At 44.3% G+C, this 27,147-nt stretch overlaps 1 protein-coding gene and 1 pseudogene across 4 annotated transcripts in view; one reads left to right on the top strand and one right to left on the bottom strand.

The window, feature by feature from the left end:
* The window catches only part of LOC113931974, a 42,523-nt pseudogene extending 32,274 nt beyond the window's left edge, over positions 1-10,249 (top strand).
* AUTS2 (activator of transcription and developmental regulator AUTS2) overlaps positions 1-27,147 on the bottom strand; it is a 1,115,275-nt gene that overhangs the window by 933,660 nt on the left and 154,468 nt on the right. The gene's annotated exons all lie outside the window — the stretch shown is intronic.

The following is a 27,147-nucleotide window of genomic DNA, read 5'->3' on the forward strand; positions in this document are numbered from 1 at the left end:
AGACTGAATTAATGCTGGTGGGGAAGTGAGCATTTAAAAAAAAAAAATCTGGAGGCCACAGGAGCACTTTTGCCCACAACTGCAACTGAGTATTTCAGTATCCCAGGGGAAATGGAAGGGGGACATGGAAGGCATAGGGAACTAAAAGGAGAAAGGTATGATGATAGGGCAACACAAGGTTTAAAAAGCACCCTAGAGAGAAAGGCAAATCGTAAGGTGAAAAGAGCCCAAATTATGCCCCATGCTTGGGGAAAAATCAACTAGGATATCATCTGTCTCATATGTACACCGAATGAAGGGGTGAATCCCACGTTCTCTGATGGTCCCCTCGGTACTGACACGCCAATTTTATGAAGCACTGATGAAGAGATGCTCCGTGTGCAGCAAAGATGGATAGCATGTGCCATACCTCACAAATTTGAAATAGGGCGACCAAATCTAGAAAATGCCTATCATGCAGGCATTGAGCCCATCACTAGAATCATAGAACATTAGACCTGCAATAGCTTCAGGGCCCCCACATCTCACAGATAGGGAAAACGGCTCCAAGTGAAGACTGGTTCTGACCAAAGAGCCCCAGGCGGCCGGTGGCAAAGCCAAGTCTCCTGATCCCCAGAGCACAGCCCTGCCACAAATACCAGTCTCCTTCCTTTCTAAAATAAAGATTCTTTTTAAGATGCCAGAGGCCTAGCTTTTTGAAGATAAAAAATAAGGTCCATTCATTGTTCTCAAATATGATTTATGTTTGTAACCTTTAGAAAGAGAAAAAAAAAATGTTCTGGGATTTGTTTTGCCTCCTTCTGTTTCTTTTTTTAAAATTTGAGGAACTGGTGAAGACATAACCTTACAGCGTAGGAAAGAAAATTTAAGAGCTTCTTAAATAAGGAAGCCTAGGAGCGATCACACTGTGATTATCAGTGAGGCTGCCAAGAGCCCATTTGAGAGCTGAGGTCTTCTGGAACACCACAAATCCCCAGCTGCCTCAAAGTGCAGGCACTTCCTTTATCTCTGCAAGACTCTGGAGACAGGCAAGGTCAGTCTTCCTTCCTGCTTAGGCTGCATATCTAAAACTCTCTTTTAGAGTGAATTTAAAAGGGCAAAAAAGAAAAGTGAGAGCTTCCCATCTGTGCTGAGGGAACCACTGTCTTCTTACCAGCTCAGGAATGCTGAGTGGGCACACGGTAGTCCACGGTCAGATTCGGGATCTGTACCTAATCTCTGCCAGAGAGCAGTTCCTTAGATCTATGGAGTCTGACCCCATCCCTTGCAGGAGGGGGCGAAGGTGGGGGTGTTCCTAACTTGTAAGAAGTCCCTAAGATGATTCTCATGCATATGGCATTTTCAGAACCACTGATTTCCAGACAAGAAGCCAGGGGCACCTGGGCTCTGGGACATACTCCTCCTCACCTCCCACCTCCCCCCCACCCCCAACCATCCGGGGATCCCAGAATATCTTCCCTAAGAGGTTACACTGTGGAGGTGAAGTGGGAGAGCAGTAGCCCAAAACTCAAAACTTAGCAATTCCCTCATTCAAAGTGGAGAGAGGGAGTAAAATGAAATAATATGCCCTGCACTAGGCAATTTGTACATATGATTCCACTGCACACGTCAAAAATCCTCCACCTTCAGATGCACTCTAATTAATTCAAAATTTCTAGGGCAATCTGGACTCGAGCTAGGCTAAAGCAAGTTTTATCTCAAACATATAGATTCTAATATCAGGCCAAATGAGAGCATATAGACATATAATCACACCATCAAAGAGAGGGAAAAAAATCAAATATACTATTAATGATTGATATTCCTAATTATACATGAAGGCCAATCTCCAAAAACGTTCTGCCAGGCAACACTTCATTATCCTTGCTCAAGTCACCACTGTATAACTATAAATAATGGAACTGCATTTCCTTCCAACTACCCTGCAAATCTGTCTGCACCATCCATCCCCACAATTGTTCAATTTAGTGAGGTTTGGCCATAAATGTTTTTCTTCTTCCACATCACACCACAAAAATGTCCAATTCTGGGAGAGACTACAGGACTGTGCAGACTCTTCCCTATTTTCAACTTCTGGTCTACTCCATCCATCTTCAGTCAGGTTACATCTTTTTACTGCATTGTCTACGCTGCTGAAGAAGAGATGTGAACAGGAATAGAAAAACTTAAGGTGTCATACTCCGGAATCTGGAAGACATCCACAGCGGCTGTTCTCAGCCCACCCACAGGAACCTTGAATGTTAATGTCTGAAGGGCCCTCTCAAAGTACTGCTGGAACATTTATAGCTCCATAAACTTACTGTTTAATCAAGGTAACTTTGTGCATGAACCCAAGCTCCGCACAGTAATTAGGTGGAGAGAAGAACAGGCAGGCATGCTTCAAGAGCTAACTGGGTCCTGTTTACAATGAGCCACCTAAGAGCATGGAACAGAAAAACCTAGTTCTGTGTCCTGGCACTAGCCCCTCTGCCCCCTATGACAGGCAAGGACACGTATGTAACAAGCTCCCCGTCTCATCAAGGATGGACGTAGAGACAGAGAGCACTAACTCACCAATATTTTTGGTGAAGCCAAGTAGAATCAACAAGATGGAATCGACAAGCGAAATCAAAAAAATCTTGTCTTCAATTGCTAGTGTCTATTTCTGTTGCCACCACTCTCATTCATTTCCTTGTTACATTGTGCCTTTGACCATTAAAATAGCCTCCTAACTGTTGTAATACTGCAAATTATTTATTTTGCACAAAACAATAAAAATACCTTCCTGATGCACATCTTTCACTAAGACCAAAACCTGAGGGACTTCTACCGATCCTAAAATCTGGAATCAAGGCCCTCTGTGATCCGCCAAAACCTCCCTTTCCAACCTTTTTTCTCCCGATAAATTCTAAGATCACAAAACTGGAAGCCGATGGACCAAAATCATGTCACTTTATTTTCTTTGTAATGATTAATAACACAAGGATGACAGAAAAGCAGCAGACAACTTAGAACTTCCTGTGTCCAGGTCCTTCCTCAGCACATCACATATAGTAATCCCTTAATCATCACAAGTCTGTGAGGTTGTTACTATTACCACCCCCGTTTTACAGAAGAAAGAAAACAAGATTAAGTGGAGGGGTCACTATTTGAAGTCAGGTAGATTGGCTCCAGAATCCATACAATCAACTACTATATTGCACCATCTTTTCTAAAGGGATAGGTGAATGGCTGGGTGGATGAACAGGTGTATGGATGGATGGATGGATGGATGAATACAGTAACGGATGGGTAGGTACACAGGTGGTACTATTTTATGAACTACTTTTAAGGTTTTTGTTTGTGAATACATAGCCTCCACACCAGTAATGAAAACTAGCTCTCTCCTGAACTCTGCTGGTTTTTCTACCTGTAACAAGAGACAGGAAACCCTGATACTACATGGACCTCCCCTCAGGCCACTCAGCTGCACCTGCCCAAAGCACTTTTCAAAAGAGTCCTGCATGACTGAGCAGCTTTACCTTTATTGTTAGTATCAAAATAGTGACATTAAAAAAAAAAAAACACACAGGCACCAAGCATACAAATGAAAGGTGCCTAATAAAGAAGAGAGGCTTTGAGGAAGAAAGAATAAATGAAGTATATGAACCGTGCATATTTATAGCACCTGCAAATTAACTTCCTGGAAACAGCAATAAGCAGATAAAGCACCAGTTCTCAGTGGAATCAGGCACAAAATGGATGCAGCTGCAAGAGCACAGAAAGATACGCACTTGGACTTGCAAACACCCGCCCCCGGTACAGCCAGCAGTCCTCCCAACACGGCGTCACAGGAGCGCAACCAAAAGATAAGAAGGATTGCCAAAGTCTTGCCTAACATCAATACCTTCCTGCCACTCTGACCCTACCTTACCTTTGGTGTTCTTTTACAGCAGAAAACTGCCAAGAACAGATGCCAAGAGAACATGGAAAGCATGGCACAAGCATGGAAAATCTAAGGCAAAGAGCCTTGCGGAGGGAAGCATGCCTCCTGCTCTCTGCCCGGACTTACTAGCACCTTGGGAAAGCACAAGGTGCTCGGCACCTCATTCCCCATCTTCTTATGAGGTGAGAAGGGGTTCTAAAGACAGTATAAAAACATGATGTCTCCCAATTCCATGGCACAATGTTTTAATCCAATCCTACCTAGTCGGGGTAACTTCCCTCCCCACTCGCCCCAAGAGTCCTATACCCCACTGAGTAGCATACTCCAACCAAAGCGTTCACTTTAGTGCCTCTAGGCCTTTGTTGATGCCCCCAGTGCCTTTCCTTCTCTGCCTACCCCCCTTCACAATGACAGCCTATTTGTCCTTCTGCATCAGTGGCTCTCACTCAGTCTTGGCCGCACAGGAAATGCCTGTAAGGAGCTTTAAAAAGTGCAGGTGCCTGTGTCCAAACCCCAGAAATTCTAATCTGATTGCTAAGTGGTATGGCCTGGATATTAGGATTTTTTAAAAATTCCCCCTATGTGGGGCACCTGGGTGGCTCAGTCAGTTAAATGTCTGACTCATGACTTCGGCTCAGGTCATGATTCTGAGGTCCTGAGATGAAGCTCTACATCAGGCTCTGCATTCAGCAGGGAGTCGGCTTGAGATTCTCTCTCTCCCTCTCTCTCTCTCTCTGCCCCTCCCCCCCCCACTCTCTATCGCTGCATGCAAGCACTCTCTCTCAAATAAACAAAATCTGAAAGAAAAAAAAAAATTCTCCCATGCAATTCTAAAGCACAGGCAAGAAGGAGAGCCACTGCCCTGGACCATCTCCCCAAAGAAGACGTTTGCCTAACTAGAATGTAACTATTTCTACCCTGACATTCCTGTAAGCGCTCTTTGCTTTGACTTCACTTTTTGGAAGACCCTATCATATGTGCCAGTTTACAGCTAAATGTGCCTGACTACACCATTAGAATAACAGCCTCTTGGATGGAGGCTGGAAACTGTGTTTTTACTTATCTATGTCATTCCCCTTGGCACAACACTTTAGCCTCAGCAGCTACTCAATAAATGTTTGATGAATTTAATTGAATTGCTGTTTTTATCTGCTTTGCCAAAAACACGAACAGAGCTAGAATTTTCAATGAGTTTCCAGTGTAAATAGAAACTACTGAAGGTCCTGGAGAAGCCCAAGTTTACTGCTGGAGGTAGGCCACCTTTTCCCTAGCAGGCCTGAAGTGAAAACACCAGGTTTGGACCTTCCTCCTCTCTATATGCTATCCATAAGGGTGGGTAACGCTGCAAAGAAGCCCAGTCTTCCTTACATCCAGAGGAAATGGACTCAATCAAAGCAGGAATTTTTACCCAAGATACTGATCATGAAGGGCTTAACTAGGGGACTGAACAGCAGCCCATGTTTCAACAGAGTAAATTTCAACATAATCCAACCAGTGGAACAGCCCTGCTTCTGAAACTCAGAGCCCTAAGGTGGTGTAAGAATCTGTAAGAATTCCGGGGGGGGGGGGGGGGGTTGTTACAAAATATAGATTCCTAGACCACAAATCCACCCACCCCACCTACTCACCCAAAGTACCTCCAGATACAGAGAGTTGAGGAAGCCCAGGAATACAGAGGTTCAGCAAGTTCCCCAGGTGATTCGAATGCTGGTAACTAACAGACCACGCTTTTACCAACAAATGGTGGCCCAAAGCAGTTCGGGTAATCCAGTTCACAGTGTATCTTGGAGGAAAGCTTTGGGGAAGAAGGGATAATCTGTAGTGTTTGCATCAATAGAAATTATTTGGGGGGTAGGAGACAGTATAGGGACAGTATGTCTCTAAGGCAGTGTCTACCGTGATGTTTAAAAATGGTAACAAAAAGTGCGGGGCTCATGGAAGATAATCAGTAAATTAACTGACAACAATAATTATCCCCTTCACAACTTCCTTCTCTGATCATTTTATACCCAATGTTTCCTAGAAATCAAGTAGATGGAGAGATCTTTAGTCTTAAACCATGTTCCCCTCTAACTTCATGTTAAAGAAGAGCCCTGAGTCTACTCCCTACTCCTCATGCCCCAGGAATGCCTGCCAACTGCTACCACCTACACATTCCCCAACCTCCCACCCCAAAAAGGGCTCGGCCAAAATAAAGAAACAGCAGGTACATACCAGTTCTCAGGCAATGAATAGACCAGGTGCCTGTGGGAAACAAACCAGAGCTACATCTTCCAGGAACTCTGCCTTAGGTAAGGTAAAGAGTCATACCTCTGCGACTACGCTGCTTGTTGAAGGCCTGGAGAATTTCCCAGCCTATGTCAGTTAATTTCTAGAGAGAGAACCCGTAGTCACATCTAAGTATCTGGGAATTAAACCATGAAAAGACCCAAACATTTCTTTACCTTGGCAGCTCTTCTACAACCTCCCTTCTTGACTCTAGTCAATGAAGCAAACCAGCTCCTTCAAATTCAATACCATTCTCGTCACCTTCCCATTAAGAGAAAGAAATTCCCACATTTTAGCCATAAATTAGAAGCTTTCCATTTTGCAGACGTATGAAACGACGTGACCACACTCCACAAAGAGAGGCCAAATCTCCAACACCTAACTAAATACAGGGAGATGATTTGTGATACTTAAATATAATTACTGTGCTATATTCAGGTTTTTAATCTCATGTTTTTCAATTTCATTATGAAATTACAGCCCCAAACCTCTGGACACAATAGCAACATTGTCGCTGTAATCATTACCCGTGTTACTCGGAGGGAACACACAGCTCTATTGGAGGTCACTCGCCAAGCACAGTAAGTGCAGGACTGCACAAAGGCATCTTGCTCCAGCTGATCCCATTCAGTCTAGAGAGCAGTGAAAGATTTAGGAGTCTGAGCAGATGACAAGATGTCAGCAATTTAGGGCCATTATTTTTAAAAAGCATGCTCACGGCTGAGTTACATAAATTGAAAGAGCATCAGAAATCATGAGGTCACCCTTCCATCTGAGTTAGCCCCAAGCAGATCTCTGCTGAACAGAATGGAAAAACTGGGGTGGGTTGAGATTCGTGGAGCCAAGGAGTCACCTGGACAGTTAGAAAATAAGAATCAAGCCCACAGAGGGAAGAATATAAGAATCAAGCCCAGAGAGGGAATCACTGTGTTTTAGTTATGTGAGGATGGAACCCAGCTGGTGCTCAAGACAGAAGCAATACCAGGTGAGACTCAGCAGCATAGTGTGAAGAATTTAGGTTAGAAGAAAAAGGAAAGGTAAGTTTAGGGATATGGAAGCACCTTCACTACTGGACTTTACAGATGAAAGCATCATCTGGATCATGCAGTTCTAGAATGTTCTTAGTGGGACAAGTTGATACTATGCTCTAAGCAGCACTTAAATAGGACTGGTTATGTGCTGTTCTAAGCGCTTTATGAACAATCTCATTTAATCTTTAAAACAATCCTAAAAGTTGCACAAATAATCCAGGTATTATAATTTTTCAGGTGAGCAAACTGGGAAGAAGAGGTTACAGCCTGCCCAAGGCCATACACACCAAGAAGTGGCTCTTAACCAGACTACTATTACCATATGGTTCCTACTATATGCTTTCACTATGATTCAGTTCAACTCTCATTCATATTCTCTCCCTTTCACTGACACATTACCATTATCCCACATAATGTGTATTCAAAGATGCATAATTTGGAGTGTGATAAAATCCAGATTACATAAAACAATGATTCTCTGATGTTTCAACCCCTTGGGATATATTCAGTTCTTTTTCTTCAGTTCTTCAAAAATAAAATAATCCTATTAAACAAACCCACTGTCTAACCTACCAACTTTGCAAAGGGTCAGAGAGTTTGGATATCAAATCTAACAATGATGGGTGTTTTTAACTTCAAAAAAGAACCAGAGAATGCATAAACATCTCCTTGTCTCACTAGTGAGATAGGGGGCATTCTCCCAAGACAACAGCCCATACAGGGCCAGAAAAAATTCTGAGCTCCAAGAGTGCTCTTGATGCACCCTTACACACATAACCTATGGCTTTGAAAAAAGTTTACTCCCTCCCTCACCTGACTTCCTATATTCTCCAACAGCCACGAGACGAGCTTGGCTAAGGTTGATGATCCTAAGCTGCTTCCCAATAAAAACTCTGGTTATGGTTCAAACACTCCTTCAGGACAAGAAAGGTATAGTGGTCCCAGCATCAATACAGGTTTCAGTGTTCCTAAGGGAATGTTAATGGCAACTACATGGGCTTCCTTAAATCAACAGCATGGAATAAGAATTCTCTACGAGGGGGGCGCCTGGGTGGCTCAGTTGGTTAAGCATCTGCCTTCAGCTCAGGTCATGATCCCGGAGTCCCAGGATCAAGCCCCGCATTGGGCTCCATGCTCAGCAGGGAGCCTGCTTCTCCCTCTGCCCCTCACCCTGCTCATTCTCTCTCTCTCCCTCCCCATCTCTCTCACTCCCTCCTCTTCCCCCCCAAATAAATAAATAAAACCTTAAAAAAAAAAGAGCATTCTGGGAGTAACTATACCTTTGAGAAATGCAGCTGGGGGGATTAACATTAAGATGATCAAATGCTCTTGTTCTCTTAAGTAACCTTCACGATCAGTTTCACAGATATTGATGCCTGGGGCCCACATTCAGAGATTCTGATTTAATCAGTCTAGGACACAACCTGGGCACAGATATTTCTGTAAGTACTTCAAGTAATTCTAATATGCATCAAAGTTTGAAAACCACTGTTTTAATGGAAATTACCCACCTGTTTTTCAGTAAAAAGGTACATACATCACAAGAAAACTTGCAAAACTACACAGGCAAACTTGACATGCCTAGCTGCATGCACTCTGAGAAAATGGCCTTAAAGTTCTGGAACCCAAAAGAAAAGAATGTTCCAAAAAGGGAATGGCAAACCGTGTTGAATGCTGCAGAGGGATGAAGCAAGACTGGACTGGGAAGTGTGCATAAGATTAAGTAACGTGGAGGCCATTGGTGACTCTGTCAAGAGCACTTGCAGGGAATGCTTTGCTTGCAGTGGGCTGAGGATGAGGTGGGGGCCCTGGTCTTTGACATTGGCTCCTTCTCTGTCCGCGCTAGGTACACTGGGGAGGACTGCCCCAAGGCTGACTTCCCCACCACGGTGGGGCTGCTGGTGCAGAGGAGGCGGGCAGGCTGGAGTTGGAGGGAAGAAAGGGAAGATCTTCCATATCGATACCAATGCCCTACATGTGCCTCGGATGGAGCGGAGGTCATGCTGCCCCTCAAGAATGGCATGATTGAGGACTGGGAATGCTTCCGAGCCATGCTGGATCACACCTACAGTAAACACGTCAAGTCCGAGCCCAACCTGCACCCAGTACTCATGTCCGAGGCCCCGTGGAACACACAGGCCAGTCAGGAGAAGCTGACAGAGCTGATGTTCGAACAGTACAACATTCCTGCCTTCTTAATGCAAGACAGCTGTGCTCACCGCCTTTGCAAACAGACGCTCCACGGGCCTGGTGCTGGACAGTGGGGCCACCCACACCACAGCCATCCCAGTACATGACGGCTACGTCCTGCAGCAAAGCATTGTCAAGTCACCCGTGGCAGGAGATTTCATCTCTATGCAGTGCAGGGAGCCCTTCCAGGAAATGGCCATTGACATCATCCAATCTCACATGACTGCAGCCAAGGAACCCATACAAGAGGGTGACCCTCCAAACTGGAAGAAGGAGAAGCTACCCCAGGTTTCCAGGTCCTGGCATAACTACATGTGCAATGAGCTGATTCAGGACTTCCAGGCCTCAGTGCTACAGGTCTTAGACTCTCCCTACAACGAGCAGGTGACTGCGCAAATGCCAACAGTGCACTATGAAATGCCCAACGGCTACAACACAGTCTACAGGGCTGAGCGGCTCCTCATTCCTGAGGGCCTATTTGACCCCTCCAATGTCAAGGGCCTGTCGGGGAACACCATGTTTGGTGTGGGCCACATGGTGACCACCAGCATCAGCATGTGTGACATCGACATTCACCCGGGCTTGTATGGCAGTGTCATTGTCACGGGTGGGAACACGCTGCTCCAGGGCTTCACGGACAGGCTCAACAGAGAGCTTTCCCAGAAGACCCCCACCGCCCCTCTTTCCCCCGAGCATGCAGCTGATGCTCATCACCAGCAACAGCACATGGAGCCCAAGTTCAGCCCCTGGATAGGGGGCTCCATCTTGGCCTCACTGGGCACTTTCCAGCGCCCAGTGGATCTCCAAGCAGGAATATGAGGGAGGGAAGCAGTGCATGGAGCGGAAGTGTCCCTGAGGGTGCCCCCTCAACACCCACATGCCAGCCTGCCGCGGTGGGGGAGGGGACGCCAAAAGGCGGGGCGGGGAGAGGGTTTCCGGTTCGGCCTCCACCAGCGCATCAAAGCCCCAAGCCCATGCCCTCCTCTCCCCCTTCCCTCTCGTGCTTAGACTGTGATGTTTCTGGGTTGAAAGGAGTAAAAATGTTTTAAGAAAAAAAAAAAAAGATGCACTGTTGGTGTGCAAGGATTAGACACCAAGAAGTCACCCACATAAAGCTCTGCGTCTTGAAAACCTTCATTGATGACATTACATATTTATCTGTTTACTGCCCCTTGTCTAAAGACCTGCATAAACTTTTTATAATTCCGTTTTTAGAAAAGAGTTTTCATCTTCTTAGAAACCTGGTACATTTCCTGTTCTTGAAAAATAAAAATCAAGTGCCCTACCCTGTTTTTTCTAAGATTTATTTGACAGAGACAGCGAGAGAGGGAACACAAGCAGGGGGAGTGGGAGAGGGAGAAGCAGGCTTCCCGCTGAGCAGGGAGCCCGATGCAGGGCTCAATTCCAGGACCCTGGGATCATGACCTGAGCCGAAGGTAGATGCTTAAGGATTGAGCCACCCTGGCGCCGCCCCCCCTTTTCCTTTACAAGCCCGCATGCTAGGTGTTAAGAGCTGAACCAAAGAGCTAATTCGAATATTTGTTCCCTAGTTGTATTTCTTTTTTTAAAGGAGCATGGTATGAAAGTTTCTTTTTTTGAAACTTGCTTCAAGGCCACTGTGGGAACAGACAAAAGCAGAAGTTATGAATAATGGCCAAGTCCATGATGGCTGACTTTGGGGAATCTCTTGGGTGTCTTCCCTCTTAGTTCCTCAGACTTTCCACTTCACTTGAATGCTTCTGTTCTTGAAGAGTTGCACAAAACCAAGTATCCTACAAGCTAAGTTCTACCAACACCAGAAGAACCCAACTGAAAGGACTTTAGAAACCAAATAATCATTTCTTACTTTGTTTCCCTGTATTTGGGATTTAATGCAGGAAGTTGCCTTAGGTTGAAGTCCGCTCAGACCTCACCAACTCCATGTCAAATCTCCAACATCGTGAAGCCGCCCTTCCCTAAAGCCTCTAGGTTTTGTTTCCCCTAACCTGCTATTCTTGGCAAAGTAACTTCCACCTTCTTCCTTTGCACCCTCTTCCATATGGCTGGAATTAATGAGCCTGCAAGCTGGGGGCAATGTCTCTCCACAGCTGTCTTTTCAAGCAATTATTTAGAGACAGAGGAGGAAGTCATTAACAATCCTGGGAGTCAGCCAGAGACAGCTCTGCCACACAAAACACTCCAATAGGGCCCTGCGCCAAAAGGTCACATTTTATTGGGGGGTTGGTTTGGGGCAGGGTGGGGTAACAAAATAGACAGGGAGGAAGATAAGGAAGTGGGCAGCAGGTTACCACTATACTTTTCTGCCATCTTGGGCAAGAGCAATTTCTTCTGTGCCAAAAAGAAAAAGTGTAGCTGAACCAATCAGGAATTCATTCAAGACTGACTACAGGCAAGAAGGAAGGCATGCCAGGGAAAATAATGCCTCTCTAAAAAGTCTGTCCTTTAAGGCCAAAATAGCTGCCTAAAACAGTGGTGAAAGTGCCACCTCTTTCCCAGGAGGCTGGGGACGTGGGTAAGACAAATATTAAAACAGTAGTTACCACACTAAATGTTACTGAGTCTATGTAAAAGTATGCCTGACTAATGAAAACCAAAACATTTTATGCAAGGTGGTGGACTCCTCTTGTTATGCCTACCCACTCACCACACCAGAACTGGTTTCAGCAATACCAAATTCTCCTGAATGCTCTAGAGACAGCCTGCTCTGCTTCCACTCCGTTTCTCCTCTTGGATAAAACTAGGCTGTCTTTCTGTGAAAAGGAAAGAGCTTCTAGATTTTCCTTGTTTGTTAAAAAAAAGAAAAGTAACTAGGTTCATCTTTCTTTTCCCTTCTCCAGAAATAGACCACACAGAGATGTTTTGAAAAACCAGTCAACTTCGGCCTGGTAATCTGATTTTAAAAACAATGTTCAGGGGCAAGACAGAGTCTCTGTGGACTCCAATCTTGTAAATCATCAGAAATGGAAAGTCCTGTGACAAAATTTAATTGTCATGTCCTGGATCAAAAGTGGAAAGCCAGGAGAAAAGTTCCAATTTTACTCTGATTCTAAGCAGTGTCACAATCTTAGTTTCCCTGTCAAAGGATATCAACACTCATCTCATAGGTTTATGTTTTTTAAACTTTTTTTTTTTTTTCATTTTTTTAGAGAGAGCATAAGCTAATGCAATCGAGTATGAGTGGGGCAGAGGGAGAGGGAGAGAGAATCTTATGCAGGCTCCACACCCAACATGGAGCCCGATGCAGGCTCGATCCCACGACCCTGAGACCATTACCTGAGCTGAAATCAAGAGAGGGACACCCAACCAACTGTGCCATCCAGGTGCCCCACAAACTTGTTTTTCAAACTTTTTAAAGCATAACGCAAAAAAACACATTATCATCAGGATCTGGTACATACACACATATATCGGAAACAAACATTTTTGGAAACAATACACACCAAGTGTGATATACTCTGATATCACCTATTTGATTCCACTTTTTAAAAAAATGCTGGCTGTCACCCACTAATAGGTTAAGAAATGCTGTTTTAAAAACCACTGTGAGAGGGTGTCTTGTGGAACAGATGTAATTAAATGGCATGTAAGAGCAAAGAGCCCCACCTTCAGGAGGACAAAGACAACTGAGGGGTCTCTTTTCATACAATACTGTTCTTTCAGAGGAAATGACAGAAAATTTAACTCCTGTTTATCAGGGTAGTCCAGAGACTACACCACACCATTCCATCCTCTGAAAGTGAAAAGCGACTGCACTGGGTTATGTCGTCAACCAACAGCTGCCTTACGTCTCCCGCTGTTGGCAATCTGCTCTTGAGAACGGATTCTTTGTTCAGGTACTGCTTATCCTTCATTTCAGATCCCCAAAAGTTACTTATTACCACTTAAAACAAAACAAAAATGACAACAGCAAACCCTGCTGAACATCTATTTGGACTAAGAAGGAGCCTCTCAATCACATGGAACAATTTCATGAAAAGTACACCCTAAAAATCTCAGACTGTCTTAACATAATCTATACTATAAGCAACTAAATGATGAATTTAAATCCAGCTAACAAAGGCTGCATGTCCAGGGATAAAAAGGGAAGATGCGTCCTCAAAATACCCTCAAAACTGTAGAGAAAACAAATCATTTAAGTTTCTGTGCATGCTAGGGGGGGTGCCTGGCTGGCTCAGTCACTTAGTTGGTGACTCTTAATCTTAGGGTGGTGAGTTCAAGACCCACACTGGGTATAGAGCCCACTTTAAAAAAAATTAATAAAAATCATAATTTATGGGGCACCTGGCTGGCTCAGTTGGCAGAGCATGCGACTCATGAGTTGGAGCCCCACATTGGGTGTAGAGATTATAAATAAATAAACTTTTAAAAAAAGCTTCTATGCATGCTAATATCCCATAATAACTTTAACAACTGAAGTGTTTAAAATATTTTAGGTAATAAAAACTCTATTTTTTAATGGCCATTTATTTTATAGTCATTTTTAAGAAGGCCTTCCATGACCACACTTACTGAAATAGCTCCTGATGCCATTTTCTTCCCCGTTTTTTTTTCTTTCATACCATTTATCACCACCACCATTATTATAAACTTGTCTTCACCACCACCCCTCAGGAGAATTTAAGTATCACGACAGCAAAGACATTTTGTGTTTGTTTACCACTGGCATCCTTAATACCTAGAATAGTACCTAGCACACAGTAGAAACACAAGAGACAGTTGTGAAATTAATTAGTGAATTAAATGAGTAGAATGTTGACTCCAATGCCAACAAGCCACATGCCTCCTCCCTCCACCTCCTCCATGGTCAGGAGAGAATCACAGGAAGACAAGCAAGCTCTGTTCTCTGAAGGCATCAGCTGTTCATCATGCCAATGCCTTCCAGTATCTGTTCCTTTCTTCCTTTCCATTTACAAGTAACTCCCCAGGTCCCAGTGGCATTATTCTGGGTCAACCAGCTGCTCATTTCCTCTTAATGAAACGAGATATGTGGAATCAAAACATGTCTCACTGATGCCACCCCTTCAGAGCCCGTCTAAGGCTGGAAGCCCTTCAGCCAAGCCCCTCACACCCCAAAATAAAAAGAGCAGCAAACCCCAAGTAGGAAAAGGCAAGGCAAACCAAAACTCTCTGAACCGAGATGCTCCAGCATAACTGAAGACAAGCTTCATCTACCCCCTTCTCCTCCTCATCAAAGAGATAGCTGGACCTTGAGAAAGAGAGTGTCTCTTCTGACTGGTCACTCCAAGTTGTGAAAGGAAAGAACATGTCCTGATTTTAGACTTTTCCAACAGGCAGCTGAGGACTGACTTCTCATTAGTACTTCAATCACCCATCTGAGTCTCTCCAAGGGCCACATAATCTTTTGTACAATAGCCTGACCAAGCTGGCAGGGGAAATTTTCCTGGAATCAAGGCTCTCCTTCTTTTCAACCTTGTGTGGCTGGCACTTGATGCCATTTTTGGGTGGTTCAGTGCCTACTCACACTAGAAAACATGCTCAAGTGTCTGGGGGTAGTAGTTAAAGGTGGGAGGGGGCTGTCATAGCAGGATAATAAAAGCAAGTCACCTGGTAAAACAGAAGATGAATGCATAAATTCAGGCAGAGAATTTGAAGTATAAATGCATTACCGACTACAGAAATCATTTCAAATGACTTATACCTCAAATTGGCTTTAAGAGACATCTCGGTGTGCACATGTATTCCCCGCTGAATGGTGATACCTATTCAAATGATCAAAACCAGTCCATTCTTAAATTCAGGATAAATCCCAGACCTCAGAAAGAGCAAAGGAAAAAAAAAAAAGGTTCAAAAGCAGAAAGGCAGTCAATGTTACTCTCAGGACCAGTCTCTCTGATACGCCTCAAGCTTGCTAAGAGCATTTTTATGCCACAGGCATGCTTTCTTGCCCTCATTTTAGTTCACAGGAAGTCCTTCCCTAACAGCCATGGGATATCCGAGAGAAGAAAAGAAGGGGAAGGCAAAGGATTCGGCTATCTCCCCTGCTTGGAAAAGACTCAAGAGCCAGGAAAGAGGCCGCAAAAATCAGTGTGAGCAGAAAAGCAGCGGCAGCCAACAAAACTGAATCCCAGTGAGAAACCCGACACTCCATAACTGGAGAACAAGCGTCTACTTCAGTGACCAGTGTCCAGCTCAGTACAAACCATGTGGTTACAAGGACCAGAGCAGAGGCCCCTCCTGCCATCGCCGCAGGTCTGGTCCCTCCTGAACAGACTTCTAGCAGTCCCAGTGTAAAATCATTCCTCCCTCTACCGCGAATGCTCTAATCTCCGGAGGATGACCTGCCTCACACACAGATTCTCAATGAGGCGCAGGAGAGAGCCACCAGAACAGTGGTGCTTCAAGTCACAGCAGGTCTGGAGACGTCAACCAGGATAAGTGAAGCAAAAGAAGATGAGCAGCACCCTCTTGAGAGGGTCAAAGGGATTACGCTGCACACGTGGCAGGGCTGGGTATACAAGGGAGCACCCCAGCATGTGGACTGTGGATTTGCATATGGGTAAGAGCTAAGGCCCAGGGCAGGGGACACAACTTTAAGCCAATGCTGACACACAAATCCATATAACTGGACTCTTAGTACTGAGCTAAATATTTAGAATCCATTTAAACAATTCTTAGAAAATCAACAAGGCCTTTCAGAAAAGGGAATTACTCTTGTGAGGCACAAGAGAGCTAAATCATAGCTGCCTTAATCAACTGCCCAAAGTCAAGGCAACCTAACACATTGCTCCTTCCCAACAGAGGATGCTCTCTAAAAGTTAGAGTTGGTTGTAATTAATGTAAGGTAGATTTCTTAGTTTCCTTTTTGTTTGCAGGGGGGGGAGGAACCTCCCTCCCCCGTACTCCCCTTTTTTTCAATGGCAGATTTCCCTACCTGATTTGCTTCTCCTAAAATTAAGAGGGAAATTATCTTTCAGTCCCCAGGGTACATACTAGCCAGGGAGCCTGGGAATATAATCTGGGAACCTGTTGAGGGAAAGGTCTCTGGGATTGAAAATGTTTACAAGGCAAATAACTGAGAATTGACTGTAGCTACAAATAAAGTCCCTCTTCTTCTGGTAGGGATCATGCAAAAACCATCCAGCTGGAAGATACCCCTCAGGTCAAGGTTCTAAAACCCGGGCCATTTTCTAACAAACTCCCCCAGGTTATCCTGAAGGCTTGGAAACACTGAGTTAATCTCTTTGCCTCCACTTATAAATGAGGAATTAACAAGTCTTTCCACTCGAAAGCCCAAGTACAGTGTCCAGCTACAGGCCTTCATGCCAGGGTTTGTAACCTGAGAATGACTGACTCAAAGGCACTTGGTCCAGCAGTCACACACGGCTGACCAGAGAAAAGCAGCCAACTCTCAGCTCATAAGCAACTCCCTCTCCACAGCTTGGTGTGTGGCCTTTGAAACAAGTGGGAAGGGAAGGAGAGAAAAACAAACAAAAACCAGTCACTGCAGTCTACACTGAGGTTAGATTACAAGTAATGTGGCAAAGTGCTTCCAAGAGACTGGAAATCCTCTGATAGAGATGCCTGTCAATTCGTGCAGTATAATCAGCTAGTAAAACGTTAAACAAACAAGTATTCTAACTCTTTGCCAACAGGCCACCGTGGGCGGGGCAGAAGAGCCTTCTGCTTAGGAGAGCTGGTCTCCAGTGTGAAGCCAAGGCCAAGTTGTGATTCACAGCACCCACCGTCTCCAGGTGCCTGCTGGTGCCTCCAGCCAGAGCACAGCCGCTACCCAGAGCCTGCGGCTAGTGCTGTTTGTGGTCCTCACTAGCCCCCGTACCCACACAGGCCCCCGCTCCACAAAGAGGCACTTTAGTTCCTCATAAAGCCCGTGCTGGTAGGCAGATGTATTACCACTAGAAGGAATTTGTTTTAATGTTATTTTTCATTTCAAGAAATAAAAATAAATAAAACCATTTCTCAACTCTCAGTGTAATTCTTAGAAAATATCGTTAACAACAGATAACCTTTACTGGGCTATGAAGACAAAGTCTTGAATTCAAGGAAAGAAAAGTGTGCTTTCATTAAGGACTAATACGATAGCAAAAGCTAAACGGAAGACTCAAGATCCAGAGTCTGGTCCCAGCTTCACTGCTGTGAAATTAAACTGGTTATGTAATTCTGCTAGATCCCTTCGGGTTCCCCTTTGGGAACATGGGAAATAGGAGAGGGAGTAGGAGAAAATGATCAAGTTTTTTTGACTTTACAAATGTAATTCTAATTACTTAACTTATAGCTTTGTGGGTAGCTCTTTAAACTGCAGTTGAAAACAGTATCTAAGTTCAGCCTGATTAAAATCCTATCAACCCCAATTAAAAGGAAAGGAGAGAGTATCCACAGTTGTTTTGGTCTGGTTTGTTGCTTGTTTTCAAAAGGATTCAGGAAAGGTGATAAGGTGAGAGTGGAAATCATGACAGCTACCAATGATCTCATTTAACTCAAGCAAGGACACTCAGCAATGACCATTTGTTCCTAGATTCTGCTTTTGTGCATTTACCACCAAACCCTGATGCAAACCTTCCTTTCAGGCTCCTGTGTGTAGCTACATCCCTTACAGCTCTATACATGACAGCAGGCAGGCACACAGTGACCAGCCACCTGTGAAATTAGCATCAAATGGTCTGATCAGGTTTCTTTACCGCCCTCCTCCTTTTTGCCCTGAGCCAAAAATCCAGACGGAGCAGTTAGACCAGAGTTGATCATGCTTCCTAAGGACCTGTGGATGGACAGTAACCCCTATCACCAACACAGACATTTCACTGTACGTCATTCCAGTGGGCTTTAAAAGATAGAGGTCAAAATTTTAACAAGCACCAACTCTCTAATATTAATTTTATAACTCTGAGCCCTATGAAATCTATTACAACAAAGGCCCTAGTAGTTCCAAGAAATTAAGCACAGGCCTCTTCTTACAGTGCAAGTTATTCTATAATCAATTAAGCTTAATAAAATTAAAAATAAAATTTAACACTGACATCTAAAATTTGATGTGGCTAAATACCAGTTAGGACTGAAAATGAAAGACCTCTTTAGATCTCAGGTAGCTATGACTAGTACCTAATAAGACAACGAATTTCCAGCTATATTTTTCCATTTATGTTCCTTTATTTCGAACAGAACAGATTTCTTGCCTGAGTTGGGAACTACAGGGTAGTTTTTTGTAAAGCTCCTGGGGAATAAGCTCTTGCTGTCCTTGCTAATACACAATTGCATGATATCAAAGACCACCTTGTTGATTCATTCAAAAAACATGGATTAACAGAGCAGATGCTATGTGTCAGGCTCATTGATAGACAGGGGGTGGGGGTGGGGTGTGTCCATGAGGAATAGAATAATGTCCCTAAAACTGTACTAGCATTCACATACATTGAATACTGACAACTATGCGCAGGACTTTAAACATGAATAAATAGGCTAAGAGGGATAAAATGTAAAAATGGCAATCATTTCTCAAAGTTCAGCTTATCGTGAGCCCACAACCCCTGGCCACACCTCATTCCAGCTACATACACATACAAGCCTGTTTGAATATAAACAGATTTCTAACTACATCAGGAAGGTGGGGTGGTCAGCGAATGCTTATCATGGATGGTGGTGATGAGTGCCTCAGTCCTATGCAATGCCCCTTGCTGAGTGGTAAACCATTCTGGTCCCTGATTAAGAGCTCACAAACTCATCAGCCTGTCCCAAGAAACAGCTAGAAAACAGGTTGAACTTGTTGACAGCATTATCTTTTTAAGAATGCAAATCATCCCTTTCTCTTCCCTTATCATTCTCTAAGATCAGGCTAAATAATTCCTGTGGTCTCTCCACACCCCTACAGCCCAGGGTAACATCATCTGCTTCTCAATCCTAAAGTTCTACATCCCCAACATGTATTGAACCAGTGAGTCTCAAGCCTGACTACGTATCACAACTATCTGGGGAGCTTTAAAAAAAAAAAAAAAGCCTAGGCCATATTCCACAGAGATTCTGATTTAACTGGTCTAGAGTGGGGCCCTGGCATGGGTACCAGTACAGAGTCAAGGTTGAAAACCATGGCATCAGACCAGTGTTTCCCCAGTGTGGTTTCCAAACCAACAGCATCAACATCATCTAGGTACTTGTTAGAAATGCCAATTCTCAGGACCCAGAACAAATGAATCCTAAATTCTGGGGATGGGGTCCTGTGATCTGCACTTGTTAACAAGCCCTGAAGGTCATTCTGAGGCTCACTAATGTTTGAGAACCACTATGTTAGACCATCTGAGAATCCTAAATAATTACTTTACTGTTAAAGTTAACTTTTTTAAAAAGGATTTTATTTATTTGAGAGCGAGAGAGAGAGAAGGAGAGAGAGCGAGCATGAGCGGGGAGGAGAGGGAGAAACAGGCTCCTCCCCGCGAGCAGGGAGCCTGATGCAGGTTCTATCCGAGGACCCTGGGATCATGACCTGAGCCGAAGGCAGATGCTTAATGGACTGAGCCACCCAGGCACCCATGTTACAGTTAAGTTTAAAGTCATTTTACCTCTTGCCTTCCCAATTAGATGACAAGATTCTCAATGGCAGAGGCTCTATTTTTTATTTATTTTTATGTATCTTTGCAGTCAGTACTGTGCCTTACACAAGTCAGAGCTTCATTAATATTTATTGGGTTATCATGACCAAGGCTCCATACGGAACACAACCCACACCCTCCGTGAAGAAAGGGGAAAGCCCTGGATGAACCGCCACGAATGATCGGTCTGCAGAAATCCGATGAAGTGCAAATACCCTCCTAGCCCACACTGGTCAGCCCTCTCATACCACCCAAACATCCTCTTCCGTACACTGAGTGTCACAAAGGGGAGGTTTAGAAGGAATCACCCTGAAGTGGAAAGTTTTCTTCAACGTCTACTTTTAATTAAAAGAAAACAAAAATCATTTGAAAGCAAATTTATATTCAACAAAATTCAACACTTATTGATCACCTATCAAACCCAAAGCACTGTGCTGGAAATCATTACGGATACAAATATGTCTTAGGCATCAAGCCTCAAATGCCTCAGAGTAAAACAGCAGTGTCTACAGAGCTCTATTCTAAGACCTAGCTTTTCAGGGAAAATGTTATGTTATTGTCTACATAAAAAGAAAAATGTTCATAGGAATTGCTCGAGAAATGTTAGCTGCTTCTACCAGGACCTGGGAGCAACATCTTCAATCAAACCAAAGTATTTTCTTGAACTATAAAGTATACAAATATCTTTTAGAAAGACACTTAGGTAAGACAATTTGAAATAAACACAACTATTCCAATACGTGACTATCAGCACCACATACGCACATACTACAACACAATCAGAAAACTTGGAGTGTTTGGGACTAGAAACCCCTGAGTGACCAGGTAGAAAATGGCATGGGGTGGGAAGAAGATCTTCCACTTACTAAAATGTTCACACACTGGCAGGTTTCCCTGCTTCACTTACAGCCACACAGCTGGGGTCACCTAGAAATGCCCACAAAGCTAAAGTAAGACATGCTCCTCTAAAATTCCCCTTAGAGACCATGCCTTTATTATTCCTCCAAACATGCTGAGTTGTTTTAACCACAGAAGGGTGAGTAAGTGCAGGGGGTGCTAGGGAGAGGTTATGATGGTCACTGAAACCACCACTTTTCCAGTTTATTTTTGCCCTCAGTTGAGAGAAGCTTCATCATGAATGGAGATGGGGGCTCACTCCTGAGGAAGCGGTCCGCCTCAGTCCCAAGAAGAATTAATGGTCAGTTAACGCCTATTCTCTTCCACAGGCCAAACAACAGAGATGCTGGAAAAGGCCGTGTACACCACACATGATGAGAACTGAGCACTCTGGGGAATGGTACTACGGCCACAGGCCTCTCAAAGGAAAGACAGGACAAGACACAAGCGTGCCACTGTGTTCCTTCTATCTCAGCGCTCCTGGGGCTGCCTAAGGAAACAGAGTGACTCCTTGTTACTAACTCCCTGGTCTACTGAGCGAGCAGGTCAGACCTTTATCCAGGAACGGTGCCACAGATGCAGCTTTCATGGCTTCTGTTTTCTTAAGAACCAGAGGATGAAATCTGAAAACACTCTGAAAAGTTCCCTGATAGCCCCACCTTCTCTGCCATACCCAAACCTTCCATGAATACCTTCAGTGACGTAACACTGACTGACACTTTGGAAAGTCTTGTCAGAATCGTATTCCAGAAACAGGGCCATGATGCATTTCTCTTCTCTTTCTTATTACTAGTCCTGGTTCTACATGAGGAAAGAAGAAACTGACTAATCCCTCATAGAAACCACAATCCACATAAATATTTGGAGAGCACTACTGTGCACACATTTTTCAAGTGTTATCCCTCCTAATGCAGACTGAAGATTCCCAATGTGTATTTTTTCCTCCACAAATAATTCCCTTACCAAAACATCAACACGATTAGAAGCTGTAACAGTGTCTGACCTCCTCTGACACTAGTCATCTAGTGACCGTAACCATGACACATACAAAAACACGTAATGGAAACAAAGACCAGCTAAGTAAGCACTGAGTACTTAAAAAGACTGGAGACTAGGAGAGTGACCCCAGGAAGGACCAGATTCAGCTCTGGCTAGAACAGGGGAATCCCACAATGAATTCAGGGAGGGAGGGGGAGGGAGGGAGAGAGAGAGAGAGAGAATGTCCTATGAAGGGCCAATCTCTGGCATCTATTATTTAAAAGCAGAAAAACCAGACACGGGGTATTTCCAAGGGTGCAGTATCAAAACAGAAAAGCTATCAGGAATAACATATTGACACCCAGTCATGGCTTGCTTTAAATCTGGTACCAGATTCGAAAAAGGACTTTCCTTCTAGCATCCAGGGAGTGTTGGCAGCTCACCTGGCCCAGGCAGGAGACACAGGCAGCCAGCCTCCTGATGGGGTTTCCGCTAGTTCTGCTCCAGGACAAAAGATCTAGCTGCTCGGGGATGAAAGCATTCCCGAAGACGACTCCCTCCCCGCCTTCACATCCAGCCTTAGCCACTGTGCTGCACTCAAGGTGTACCAGTCAGACCAAACTGCTGTCAAGGGGACAGTAAGGAATGTACAGAGGCCTGACTCACCCAGGGGTTGGAAGTAGCCCATCAGTAGGAGAGAGCCCATGGATTCCCTGGCAGGATTAAAAAACCCAGCCTAAAAGCCAACATGTAGCCACTAGGTTAAAGTGAAGCCAGAGAGGCCAAAAGCTGTAATACTGGGTTAGGAACCATTTCCCAGCATCTGTTCAGAGCAGGATGAAGACAGAGAGCACCACCCCCAGGGAGGTACTGATGAAAACCACGACCTTCAAGGTAGCAGCATCTTGCACAAACCAATGTGGACTCCATCCTGCATTAGCCAACAAGAAGATAATGCCCTCAGAAGGATGGGAGAGGAAGGTGTGGCCCAAGTATGAGATAAACCAAAAAACACACCACCGTGCAGTTTTTGTTTTTTTTTTTTTAAGGTCCCAGGATCACAATGTACACTTTCTCAGGACACCATGTAATATTCTTTACAACATTACCCAACAAAAAACATACAAAAAATTATCTCCATGTGGGGATAAGACACTTAATGGTTTCTAATTATGTATTCTGTTTATTCTGCAAGTACTTATCTGGTAATTTATAATTTACCAGAACAAGTTTCTATTTGCACAGATTTCTAACAGATTTATATTCTGAAGAATTCGCAACTAGCCTAGATTACTCCAGAGAGATCAGGAGCTCCTGAGAGCCACCAGCCACATCAGAATCAACTGGGGCATTAATTAAAAATATATATATATTGGACTTCGTCTTAGATCTTCTGAACCAGGCAGAATCTCTAGGGGTGAAGACTGGCCCCGCGCACTATTATAAATCAACCTTACTGAAGTGTAATTTACCAGCTCTAAATATACACTTTGATGAGTCTAACAAATGTGTACATGACGAGATATGTAATATTTCCATCATCCCCCAAAGTCCCCTTGTGTTGAGCCCATAGATTTTTGCTGACGTTTCTCATTTTTAAAATTTGTTTCAAAATATTAACAATTGCCTGACAGAAGTATTTTTATAATGGTGGCTTTAAAATTCTTGTCAGAATTGCAACATCTGATTCATTTCAGTGTTGGTGTCTGCTATTGGCTGTTCTCATCCATGCTGTAATTTTCTTGGTTCTTAGGATTTTTTATAAGGACATCTTTAGTTAGCAGGCAGTGTCCCTGTTAAAATGTTTTTGTAGATTGTATATAGATTCTGCTTCCTCCTCGGCCTGCCAACATGAGCCTGGCAACAGTTGAGCACTGAGTCACCTCACCGGCTTGCAGGTGGCAGGGTGGAAGTTCAGCTCCCGAGTTGGCCCACAGACACCTTCCCAGGAAAAATGGGGCACTGCCTCATTACCTCCACAACAGAGGGTGTGAGATCAGATGCCCCTAAGCCTCACTGTCACCAGGGAAGGGGAAGCAGAGGGCTGATTCAGGGTACTTCGGGAGGGGGCAAGAGGGGACTGAAAGCTCCCCCTAAAGGTGGACATGACTGACACGCCTGTGGCCCTGCCCCCAAGCACTGCCTAGTTCCACGCAAAGGTGACTAGAAGATCAACGCCCTGATCGGCTGTGCAGACACCACCCCACAGGGGAACTGAAGTGCACTGTCTGCTTCCAAGGGACAAGGTGGAAGCTCAACTTCCTGCTTGGCCAGGCTGAAGCAGCGGGGACGGAAGGTGAGAGTTCCCTTGGTATCCGGCTGCAGGTAGGGAGGGTATTGCCAAAAAGGTTTTCTGTTGTTAGCCCACCTTTTTCCCCAGCCTCTGGCTAGGGGAAAACAGGCTTTACTCTTAGAGCTTTTTTGATCTGTGCCTCCTGGTGATTCCGGGTTGGGAGGTTTCTGTAGCACCCTGTCTGAGATATAAGGGAGTCAATACACAAACCCAAGGGACTCACCTGCCCTGTTGTTCCTCAAAGTCCTCGGGTCCTACCTAGGCAGCCTGCCCTCTTCTTTCTACCTTTCAGAGACTTCATGTGCTTCTTTGTTGTATTATGTCCAAGGTTTTCAGTTTAAGGGGGAGGACCTAGGAGGAATGCGGCTACTCTATCTGGACAGAACTTAGAGATTTCTAAGCTTTTAGTCTAAAACGCCCTCTGAATGATTTTGATGCACCAACAGATTCAGGAACTGTTCCACTATTCTAGAGCACCAGAGAAAAATCAGACCAAATGGGGGCTCAATCAAGCAACTCCCCAATGACAGCTAATACCTACTAAATGCTTGCTATATACCATGTACCTTAATAAACACTTTATTTGCATTTGCTCATTTAATCCTTATAATAACTTTTACGTCGGTATTATTTTCATCATCATTTTCCATATAAAGGAAGAGATGCTCTGAGTTTCAGTAAATAGTCCAAGGCCACACATCTCATATAGTGGAGCTAGGATTCAAAACCAGACTGCTTGGGTCTTGGAGACTACATTCTTACGTACTCTACTCTCTCACACAATGCAAGGCACTTATAAAGTCTACCTTTATGCGTGCATTTTTAAAATTTATTCAAATACGCTAAAGCATTATCCTACAGTAATAAATAAAGTCAAGGAACACAGAAATCAAAAAGGATTTGCCTTGGGCTATAAATTCAGAAGTTCATTGACATCCTCTCTCATTTGAGTGGTGTAAATCAAGTCCTAACTCCTTGGTCTGCCTTTTCATAATCTGATTCCAGCCTGTATTTTCAAAGGTAATTCCCACCTTAAGACTTTAAGTTCCCTGACAGGAAGGCCCTTATACTCGGGTCAGACTGTATTGTTGTTTATAACCAACTCAGTAAACATTTACTGAACGAATGAGAGAAGGAATGAATCCAACAGAGAGCAACCAAAGTTAACACCTTGGATGTAAGGCAGCCAAAACAGCCCTGGACTAATGTGAACATCTGAGTTGAATGTGGATCAGACTTAACCGGCTGTATATACCCCAGGCTCTACAAGCCTCAGTTATCCAGAGGTTGGACAAGATCACAATTTTGGATGAAGTCCAGCTTCCTGTGCCAAACAAAAGGGAGGGAGATATGAGGATCCCATTTCGCTGCATTCTCAGTAAACTATCAGGTCACACAGCAGACAGGTATGAGGTGGACCTGAAACCAGAACTCCCTATCTCTGAGTTATACTCCCAGCTCCCAGTCCTCCCAAGCACCATTGTCCCTCTGTCCTGCTGATCGGTCTTCTTGTCTATTTGGCAAACTCCCCATTGTCCTCCAAACCCACCTCAACTACAGAGTCCTCCCAGACAGCTTCACTGCATATCTCCACAGAATTAACACTGCCCCTTCTGTGCTAGCACCACACCTTGTGTCCCTTCTCCTGGAGCACTGAGACCATCCACGCTAGCCCATGAACTCCGTGGAAGTGCTTACTTACTTCTGTAACCCCCACACTCACCACAGTGCCTGGGACCTAGCAGCACTCAGTGCATGTTTTTCACCAAGTGTCTTAAAGCCAAGCACCTTTCCCTCTGGAACACCAGATCCACATTCTCACCACTCCCCTCTTTAGGTACCTGCTAACGCTGTAGGAAAGAATACTCTTGAAAAAAGGTCACAGAACACAATGGCAAATTTTCAAAGAAAAATCTATGGACACAGGTAGAAAGACCTCTGGGTGCCCTAGGAGATTTTCAGCAGTGGAAGACGATTTATATACACAGATGCCCCAAAGCCACGCGTGCACTGTCGCCAGGGTGACTGTGGAGTGAGGCGTACGCTGTTCTCCTTGCCTCCGTGGGTCTGGGCCCTCTCCAGTTCTCTGATACAGAACATGCATCTCCTTGCACTCAGGGGTCAGCAGGTGAAGCCACATTTCCTTTGGTGATTACTCTAAAGCCGAGTGACCATTAGTCCCTTCAAGCAGCAACCTACTATTCCTGCTTTACGTGAGATCATCTTTTTTAAAGTACAACTAATTGGTGTTAGTGAACAGATCGGTTTTACATTTATCCTCTAACTTTAAATGGTGCCATTAAGTCCTTCTAAATGCAGCTGAAAGTTATTATGCTAAGTAATGAGAGATAAGCAATTGGCCTGGTGGGGAAATGTCAGTCTTCTGTTGTTCTCTCACAGGTCTCTGGAAATCCCCGCTTTAGAAAGCACACTTTAAAATTCAAAGGGTCTTGTATGTGGCGTTCTACAAGACCTGACTCAGGAGAAACCGGACAAGTGCGTCTAAGGCCATGGAGCTCAGGCCCAAGAGTACAGGTGGCTCAAGCCAAAACTACTGGCGCCAAGATAGTCGGAGCCAAGAGGCTGGCATCTCAAGACGTCTCAGGCAACCAGCAATGCCCCCACCGCAGCAACTCTACCTGTCTTTCGGGAAATCCCTGTGAATTCGGGGATGAGAAGAGCATCACAGTTAGAGCAGACTTGAAGCAAACCCTTCATACAAAAATCTTCCCACATGTCTACCTACTACATGATAGGCATTTGCTAACTGTCTGCTAAATGATCGCAACACCCACAGAAGGTTCTAAGGTCCTCACAACAAAAAAGTGTAAAAGCTGCTACGTTAACAGAATCACCGGAAATGGATCGAACTAAATTTGAAAAACGAACCAAAAAAAAGACAAAAATCAAAACCAGAGCCTCTTAATAAAAAGATGATCAGTGCACACTGCTCATAACACGCTCTGCCACGTTAACAGTCCCAAACGAGAACTACCACTTCCTAACCTTCCTGTGTCACTGCACCATTTA

Source organism: Zalophus californianus, chromosome 10 (assembly GCF_009762305.2).
Source record: "Zalophus californianus isolate mZalCal1 chromosome 10, mZalCal1.pri.v2, whole genome shotgun sequence".
Classification (NCBI taxonomy): Eukaryota; Metazoa; Chordata; class Mammalia; order Carnivora; family Otariidae; genus Zalophus; species Zalophus californianus.